Source organism: Aptenodytes patagonicus, chromosome Z (genome assembly GCF_965638725.1).
Source record: "Aptenodytes patagonicus chromosome Z, bAptPat1.pri.cur, whole genome shotgun sequence".
NCBI classification, from domain to species: domain Eukaryota; kingdom Metazoa; phylum Chordata; class Aves; order Sphenisciformes; family Spheniscidae; genus Aptenodytes; species Aptenodytes patagonicus.
Window position 1 is genome coordinate 79,094,990 of NC_134982.1, and position 9,595 is coordinate 79,104,584.

The 9,595-nt window shown below is 59.2% G+C and overlaps 1 long non-coding RNA gene across 1 annotated transcript; it reads left to right on the forward strand.

The window, feature by feature from the left end:
* The first annotated feature begins 1,073 nt into the window (after window positions 1-1,073).
* LOC143172858 (uncharacterized) lies at window positions 1,074-8,392 on the forward strand. Its single transcript, XR_012997424.1, has 3 exons — window positions 1,074-1,108; window positions 2,658-5,088; window positions 5,350-8,392. It is a non-coding gene; the product is annotated as an uncharacterized LOC143172858 (long non-coding RNA).
* Window positions 8,393-9,595: the final 1,203 nt, after the last annotated feature.

Consider the following 9,595-nt stretch of genomic DNA (forward strand, 5'->3'; position numbering starts at 1 on the left):
GTTGAGGACGGGTTGTGTCGGGTACCGTGAGTTCAGAGTGGCCCGGCAGCTCCTGCGCAGCAAGAGCTGCTCAGGTCGATGGGCAATGCACGGTTTGTGAGTACGGGCCCACAACGCGGTGCAGCAGCCTTGGTCAGCAGTCCCGCCTGGTGCCCGGCGCTTGCACGATGAGCCGTGGGGGAAGGAGGCACGCCAGCGCCGCCAGGGCCTGCACCAGGGCCGGGATCCCACCCTGCCGCCCTGGGCATGCCCCGTGCTCCAGGCTGCGAGGGTCCTCTAAGCCAGAGCCTCCCTGGGCTTAGGGGCGCCAACGCTGCCAGCGCTCACCCAGACCTCATCCCTCCGTGTGCCGGCTTTGCTCCCTGGGTGCCTTCTCCTCCCCGCCCCTGGTTTTGGGGGTGTGCAGTCCGGCCTGGGGTGATGCCGGGTGAAGGCACTGGAGCTGCGTGCTCGCCCCGGCGGGGGCCGGGGGAGGAATGGCGGGAGGGGGCTGCCGGACCGCGCCCAGCCTCTGCCTGGCAATCGCCGAATTGCAGGGAGAAGGGACCCCGGGGTGGGGGGGCGCCTTGCTCCCCGCCCCCGCGGCGTGTGGGAGCGGGGAAAGCCCCGGGGACCGGTGGCTCCGGCACAAAGGAGGGCGCCGGGGCCGGCCGGGGGCACGGCGGCGCCGGGCCGGGCGGGGGGAAGCCGCGGCGGTGCCCGGGGGGATCCCGCTCCCTCCCCTCCCCTCCCCTCCCCTTCGCCCGCCGCTCCGCCCGCCCCTCCCCGGCCGGCCCCTGTCCCCTCCCTCCGCTCCGCTCCGCAGCCGGGGCGGGGGGCTGAAGGCCGGCTCCGGCGCACGGGGAGGCAGAGGAGGAGCGGCGGGCGATGGGGCAGCAGCCGCGCCGGTTATCCTCCGGGCATCGTTAGGGAGAAAGAGGGGGCGAAAAAGAAGAAGGGGAAGAGGGAGGGCGGCCCCGGCCCCCGCCCCTCTCCGCCGCGCCGAGGAGGGCGGGCGGACCAGGATGCCCGGCTGGCGGGCGCTGCCCGCCCGCCCGCATGGAGAGCGCCGCCCGTAGCGGGGCCGCCGCGCCGCGCCGCGCCGCGCCGCACCGCACCGCACCGCGGGGTGAGCCGGGCTGGGCGGGTGCGGGGGGCCGGCTGCGGGGGCTGCCCCTGCGGCCGCGCGGGGTGCGGAGGGCCGGGGTGGGCGGCGGGGGCCGGGTGGGAGCCCGCCGCCGGAGGTGCCTCCGGCCCGGCCGTGCGGCACCGCGTCCCGGGGGGGCTCGGGCAGGCGGCGGGAGCCCGGCACGGCCCTGGGGGCGTTTGGGCTGCGGGAGCCGGGGCGGCGCGGCTGCTTTCCTGCTTCCCCCCCGTCTCCGCGGGCCGAGGCGGGCCGGGACGCGGGAGCGTACGGGTTTGTCTTCGGCAGCTTCGGCATCCCCGGGACGCCCTGGAAGCAGTGCGGGGGCAGAGCCCGGGGCGCCGGCGCCAGGCGGGGGCCGTGCGGGCTCGCCGGTGGCCACGTGGCGAGCGGAGGACGAGGGGTGGCCCGCCGGGGCGAGGAGCGTGCTCGGAGGCAGCGCCGCGGTGACCGCGGTCCGTTTGCGGAGGGGCGCTTTCCCCCCGCGAAGGTGCCGGGCGGCCCCTCGCCCCGCCGCGGTGCTGCGGCCGCGGCCCTTCCGCGCGGAGCCTCCCCCTGAAAGGGGGGTCCCTCGCCGCCGCCTCGGCTCCCGACGTCGGTGGAGCCGCGCAGGCTGGCACCTGGCTGGTGCCTGGGCTCGGGGTCCCGTGGGGAGCAACCACCTTCCCCTCGCCCCGGCTGGCTGCCGGGGCAGCCGGCGGTGCCGTCCGGCCGTGTCTGTAGCGGACACGCGTGGGTTGTCTTTGCGCCGAGAGTGGGGACAGAGCGGCGATTCCCGCGAGCGGCCCACGGGGAGACGGTAGTCAGCGAAGGCGGACACCATGTTTCTGCCACGGTGTTCCCCGACTGTGCTCTTCTCTGCCGCTGTCTCGCAGTGCTGCGGAGTTGGTTGTCGTTTGGGAGACGACTGTGTGCTGCGGCAGGGCGTGATGGATGCGCAGGTGTATTCACACACAGCTGCTAGGGCAAGGCAAGCAATAAAAGCGAGGGTAGCTCTGGCCTTGCCGCTGTCCGTACCAATAGGCCGAGTGCTGCTGATCTCCGTGGTGCAAGTGAGGACCAGCTTTCTCTGCAGGCACACGCGTGCCGGGGGAGCAGCACCGCTGGCAGGTGCTGAGGGAGACACCTGAAGGCCCGTACCGGCTCCGAACAACGGAGACACAGGATTTGGCTTGTCGACGTGCTTTAGAAATGATGTTTCAGTGCTGCACGACATGTTGGCAGTTCTGCCCTTGAAAGCGTGGCTGAAGCCTTTGATCCACAGTGCCTTTCTGCATTTGCTAAGCCAGCTAAATCACTCATCGAATACTATGAGCCCTGCCCTGAGAGAGAATGCGTCCTCTGTGTTTTGAGCCTCTCTACGTATCAGCCTCCTTCTTCCTTTTTTTGCCTTCTCTTCACACGTGTAATTAAACAGCTCATTTCCTCTGCGACACATCCCAGGAAACATGCTTGGCTGGGATTATTATTATTATTACTATTATTATTATTATTACTATTATTATTATTATTGCTATTATTATTATTATTTCAGGTCTAGGAATGTTTTGGAACGGGAGGTCAGAAGAAGGGCAATACGAAGTAAAGGAGCTTCGTGGAGACCACTCAGAGAAGTTCACCGTGATGGAAAAGAAGGGGGCATCCCATGTAACAAGAGAGATGATCAGCAGTCACCTGACAGAGGACCGAAGGGATGTCTGCTGTTTTAAGAACAGCCAAGTCGTACTCTTCACGTGGGACGAGCAGGCTGCCCTTCACCTGCCCCTTTCAGCGCCATCAGAACAGGGTAGCTAAGTGAATCACAAAAGCCTTTACTGTTTCCCTCGGGAGTACCCTGTACCAGCCCTCCTTGGCCGAGTGTGACAGCCCAGGTGTGGCCGGGATCAGACCGTGGAAGAGCTCAGGGTCTCAGGGGTTTCCCTCCATCTACTTGGACTTTGCAAACGGGCATTTCTGTTCTTTTTCGCAAATGCAGGTCCCACTAGCTAAATCCCAGGATCTCAAGGATCGGTTCTAGGATCTTTTCTTTCGACCTTACCTCCTCCTTTCATTTTCCATTCATAAGAAATACTGTGTTTATATCAGACCACTGGAGCCGGAGATTACCGCTCAGGGACTTTCACACAGACAATCTCAAAGCGTGTGCCTGTGGGGGGATGGTCCTCACCGACCATCCCGGGTAACGTGGAGAGGGTCCTATCACAACTTCTGTGGTGTGTTCGCCCAGGCTGAAGACCCTGGGACGTTGTAGGGGAGACACAGGAGGGGACTTTGCGTCCACGGAGGGATCCTGCTCGGCTGAGCAACAGCAGACACGATGAATTCATAAAAAGGGACACCACCCCTTGAAGCTCCTGATGCAGCACTCAGCACGACAGGCTTGGGGCAGCCCTGGGGCTCCCGGTGCTCTTTCTGTGCAGAGACCTGCTGACACTGCCAACACCTGGCGAGCCCCGCGTGCCCGGTTTGGCACTGCCACCCTGCCAGTTGTACTGCTTTACCAAGGGTCATAGTTACGATAGCGTGTATGTGAGAAGAACAGTCGTCATTTCTCACGAGAAAGGTGTTCTTCTTCGTGGGGGTTATTCAGTGGCCGCAGGGGCACTCCCTGCCGTGGGTCTTTGCCCCTATGGGTGCGGAGCAGAATATCCCCTTTGCCAGGAGCTGTCCTTGTCCCCCGCGCCACTGGTGTCCAGCCCCTGCGCATCCCGAGGGGCGATGCCGGTCCCCTGCCGGCACTGAGCTCCAGGGCCAGGCGCCTTCACGTGCTGTGTTGGACCGACCGTCCCCGCAGACCTTGCAGGTCGGGGAGCCCCGTGGCCCCAGGTATCCCAAACTCGCAGCTGCTCCAAAGTCATTTATTCCGTCTGGAACCGGGACTGAGAGTCTTTGGGCTGAGCTCTGTGCTCATGACACCCACCCAAGTCGCGGTCCAACGGGCTGGTCTGCTGGTGGAGCCTGCAGGAGAACCATCAAGGCCACTTCTAATACAGTATTGTCAGTGCAGATAATAAGGGATTGCATTATTGCAATTTTTATCATTGCAGATTAATGAGGGGTCGTTTCCTGTAAAAAATCAGGAATTTGGGGGTGGGTTCCGGTCATTGATTTTGGTCGTTCCATGGTCGTTCTTGACTCACTGAAACTAAAAATTTGCGTAAGAGAGACTCGACTCTAATGCACTTCCTACTCAAAAATAGTAATCAGAATTTCAGATTGTTCAGGTATCTTGCTCAGACGTTTTCAACTGGAATGCTTTTTTCCTTTAAAAATGTTGTTACAGGTACCGTGAAGTGGATCTATAACAAAAGTATAGAAAGGCTAACATGATTAAAGGGAAATGTTCAGAATTAGTTTCCTTCTTTACGCTGGGGTAAGTCCACTTCACCATATTTTCAGCTTACAAGTATTTCTTCATGTTTTAGCTTCTAACGGTGATTTTGGATGGGAATACTGTTGGATGCGAGAGAATTGTTCCGGTCAGTCAGAAAAGCTCTTTTTTGTCCTACTTCCATCATGTTCATTCTGTTTCTCCTGACTGGTCTCACTAGTTTCAACCTTGTTGTTTGAACTAAGGATTACCTCACTGTACCTGTCTCAACTGATGTCATGGCGACTCTATCACACTAAGAAGGTGGAGCTTCCATTTTGATACAAAAAACGATTTTCCTAAGCCTTCCTATCGTTTTTGCACTTTGACAATACTCCCAGCGTAACTTTTCCTCCGGTATGAGGAATGGAAAACTGCCCAAGGATTAGTCCTCTTGCGTCATGTCAGCGATATCTGCCGGTAGCCGAGTTTATTTACTAGGTTCCTCTGTACAAAAGACTGCGTTCAGTGGCTTTGTAGAGATGCATTCAGATGAACTTGTAGCTACCGGTTTCCTCAGCAGGGAGACGCGAGGAAATCCTAACAGCGTTGGAGTAAAGGAAGAAATTATTGCAGACCAAAACTCCTTTACCAGGTATTCTCTCTCAGCGTCAGATCGGTCACGCGACATGCAGTTAACCTGTCACCTAAGGCACAGCGCTACCGGGACAAAAAGATGCCCAACCCAAAACCCGACAGCCTTACTAACTGCCAGTGACTCAAATTTGCCATACATTTACGACACATACATTCTGCCTCACGTATTTGATTTTGCCACCCGTTTTCATGGGCTCTACGTGGTACGGTGGAAGAATGTTCCGTCCTTAATAAACACATCTCTTTTCTGTTTTCACAGTGATTTCTCAAGGCGGGGGAAGGGCATGCTGGTCATCACGTCATGGGCCTCGTGCTTCCCTCTGCTGTGCAACCAAGAGTAAAGCACGGGCGTGCAGAAACCGTTTCCCGAGGTCCTGACAGACTGAAATGTTAACTGTGGGCCTATCTGGAGTGTACTGCCCTAGCGCCAACACCGCTTCCAATACAAATCTTATAAAAAGATCCATTTGAGATGGATGAGACATTTTGTACTGAAAAAACCCTTAATTTTGACTTTGTACAATTGAATAGTACTCGCAGCTTAATATTCTCTGGAATGTTTTGCTGTTGCCAGAATCTTTCTGCTTCTCGCACTCCCCTCTTACTCAGAACACAATGCTTATGAAATGCATAATCTTGCATTTTATCCTGGAAGAGTCTTTGCTCACCGTTTTTTCCGGCAAGCTGTGATGTTTATCTGGGCAATCAGAGCCGCGGGACGGAGCACGGTGCTTCCAGTTCTCCCTTTTTCCACTGTGCAGCTGACGGTGACTGAGGCAGCGATGCCTCGGCAAAGGCACCGGCCGTGAGCTGGGGGTGTCTCGGGAAGGAATTGAGAGTATGGAAGGAGTGACGCCCTGCAGCCTGGAAATGGGGGGTGATTTATGCCGCCGCCTGGTGATGCCAGTGCTTTCTGAGTTTGTGCCCCTGTTGTGACTGCTGCTCTAGAGAGGAGACACTGGTCGTGGCCGAGATGGGAGAAACCTGAAGAAGTGTCCTCGGGAGCAGGGTGTTTTGAGATCCCCTGTTTGGTCTGTAATATTGGGGTGCAAAAGAGAGGCGTAGAAGCCAGAGCATCCATCCGTTCCTCAGCCGGCAAAGCAGAATCAAGAGAGTGGTGGAAGAAGCTCTGCCTCTCGGGTCTTGCCTGTGCTGAAACCAATCATTCCTGCATTCCCAAAAAGACAGCAAGAAGTTGTTTCCCACGCAGTCCAGGGCACCGAGGGAGGCTGAGGATGGGTTCACGTGCAAATAGAGGACGCCGTTAAGAAAGTCCTTCCTCTGTCAAAACCAATGCCTTCCTCTTGATTTCAGGTCGCCCCTCTCCTAAACCAAAGTGTCTCGGAGACACAGGCAGACAGCTGACAGAGCATTTCCCGGGCGGTACACACGGGTTCCCCTCGGGAGCGGCTTCTCTGCACCGTGCTGGGATGAGACCTATTAACAGGCACATTCTGTGTATGTGTCTCTGTTCGCACGCCTCCTGTGAAAGTAGCTGGGCGCCTCTGAGTGCCAAGACGCAGCCAAAGGAGGAAGGAATCTGTGTTACAAAGCAGCGTTCAAAACGCTGTTTTCTGGGAGAGAAGAAACAGACATGTAGAGAGGAGCACGCTGCCGTGATTCCTGCTGCCACGTAGCATGCCAGCTGCTGAAACCAGCAGGAGAGATACCGGCTCTCTGCACCCTCTTGTGAAAGTTCTCCACAATTGCACCGTCACAAATCCACGGGGCATCTGCGGCAGTGAAAATGGCTGTGGTACTCGCTCCTCCAATACACCAGCACGCCAGACGCGAGCGCTGAAGAACCGGTGCTGTCAGCAGCTCTTGAACACGAGAAGCATTAGAAGCAGGGGAACTCACTGGCTTATTCAGCCCGTTCCTTGGCAGGTCACTCCCTTCCACACCTGGCTTCTTCACTGCTTCCAAAGATGACTGAAACTGAGCTCTGCACGCACGTACACGACCCCCCCGGCAGCGGCACAGACACCTCCAGCAGGACAAACATCTGCCCACCTCGGAGAGGTTCCTGCTTTGTCACACTCTGTGGGGTGCAGAGACAAGTGCTGGAGGTGGCAACGTTATAGCGCATCCCAACTCCTTTCATTGACAGTAAGAGAACTCGAGCGCAGTAGATTTTTTTTTTAAATACCAGCCTAAATTTATTTTTTCATTATTTTACCCCTTTACGCTTTTTCATGCTACTTCCAACTTCTGCACATAGTCCTTTCCTTCCTTTGGTGTTTCTACCTCTTCCTTTCTTTGCACCTTCCCCTCCCTGCTTGTCAGCGGAGCTATTTTCAGATCTTTTAGGGTCCTTTTTTTCACCCACCTTGTACCAGATCTGCCAACACAATAATAACTCTCCTGACTTTGCCCCTAACTGCCTTCTCTTTGGGCCACCTTCACAGCTGGCAAAGCTTCGGTCTTTCGTCTGCAATTTTCTGACAGCAAGTGATTTCCTAAGGACTGCAGTGCAAGCACGAACCACAAGGCAGACCTTTTCTCTCTCAAGCGAAGCTGCTTTGAAAGGACTGATGAATTCCCATCACGGAAACGAAGAGATGCTGACCGAGGATCAGACTGGAAGGATTTGAAAGGGGGTAGGAAGCTCAGCCTGCAAAATGAGACACGAGAATCTTTTTCCCCACAGGAATTTTGGCATCACTTTAGCACTGCTTCACACTGGCGAGCTGTCCCCAGGAGAAGAGCTTCGTCAGCCCCCCCCGCCCCGTTTGCACACCCCTCCTGACAGCGGTGGGAGTGCTCCGGCCATAGGCGTGGAGCCCGCTGTTCCCAGCTGGGGGACGAAGCCCCTGCCAGGCCCCTCAGGCACACCCGGAGTGGGGGGACCCCTCCTCGCTGTCCCCACAGTGGGGTCCAGGGCTCCGAGGATGCTCCTTCTGTCCGGGCAGAGCTCGGGATGGCCCTTATGGCACTGGGACCGGGCTGGGGCACCGGGGGCTGCCAGCAGAGACTGGGCATGATGCTCAGTTGGGTCCCCATCGGACCTGTGACAAAACCAGCTTGCCCTCCTGCCTGCTCTGCCCTCGGCATCTGCTGCGGGTGCCACCCACGGTGGGGCACGGGGCGAAAGGGAAAAGGCACGAGGAGGAGGGGGAGAAAGCAGCACCCAGAGCCTGTGTCAGAGAAAGAGGAATTTATTTCCTCTTTCTGGAATGCAGGGTTGCTGGAGCCCTGCTAGTGCTGCCGGCGGGGCGGCCTCTTGCAGGGCTGTGGAGAGTCCTGGGGGCCGGGGGCCCTCCTCTTTGGGGGGCGCTGGGGCCCCCCGGGCGAGCGGTCCATGCCCCGGCCGGGAGCGCAGGGGCTGCGGCTGCAGCCCTGGGCAGAGGGCCCTGCCACCGCCGCCTCCCCCGGCTCCTCCTGGGGCTGCTCCTGCTCTGCAGGGGTGGGTGCAGATGGGGGGCGGACGGGACCCCTGCGGAGGGCGGCCTCCAATGTGCCGGCTTCCTCCTCGCTGTCGGAGCCTGCAGGGCTGCCAGAGGAGGCCAGGCTGGAGTCGGGCGTCCCCCCCCAGTAGGCGGTGGGGCTGGGGATGGCCGCAGGGCTGTCGTCCTCCTCCCCGGCAGCGTAGGGGCACAGCAGCCTCCAGGCCTCCTCACTGCACTGGCGCACAATGATATTGATGACGCCATGAACCAGCAGTGCGGTGTGTTCCTCGAGGTAGTCCTGCAGCACCTGGACCATGACTTCCCCATCTGGACCGTGGACACACAGGGCGTGCAGGATGGTGCTCTCTGCACTCTTTGCCTGCCACCACCGAGCCCCATATATTGCCTCCAGCTCCCGGCGCAGCCAGGGCAGCACGGGGTAGAGGAGATGCTGGTTTTGCCGGAAGAGTGCGGCCCACACCTCGGGCAGGAGGCCACCCACAGTAGCTTCGGCCTCTGTCCCCGCAGCCCCCTGCTCTTCCAGGAACGGCATCCCCTGTGGAGAGGACGCCGCAGGGCGATGGGGGCTGCTGTTGGCCAGGCGGCCGGGAGCTCTGCCTGCCTGGCTGCTGGCGACTGATGGCTGTGCGGGGGACGTGATGACATGCTCTAGGTAGTCATCTCCTCCCCGCACAGAAAACTTGACCTTCTCCATCTGTCCTCTGCAGAGTGGGCAATTTGATGACCTTTTTGCCCACCGCAGGATGCAGCCCAGGCAGAACTGGTGTTGGCATGGCTGCACGAAGGCAACACCGTTCTGAGCATCGCGGCAGATGGAGCAGGTGCACTCTGGCTCCGTGGCCATGTTCGTGCTCCGCGGCGGGTTGGGGAGAGCCGAGGATGAGGAGCTGCTCCCCCTCGCTGGCGCTGGCGCTGCCAAAGGGTGTCGCGCGCTGCAAAATGGAGAGAGGCCATGGTCACTTGCTGTCCCGGGGAGGAGAGGGGAGGGGAGGGGAGGGGAGGAAGAAATGCCCAGGCCCCTCGAGAAGGACACCCTCCCGGCCCCCCGAGACCCATTGCCCGCCCCACGGCCACCCCGGGGGACGTGTCCCCGCA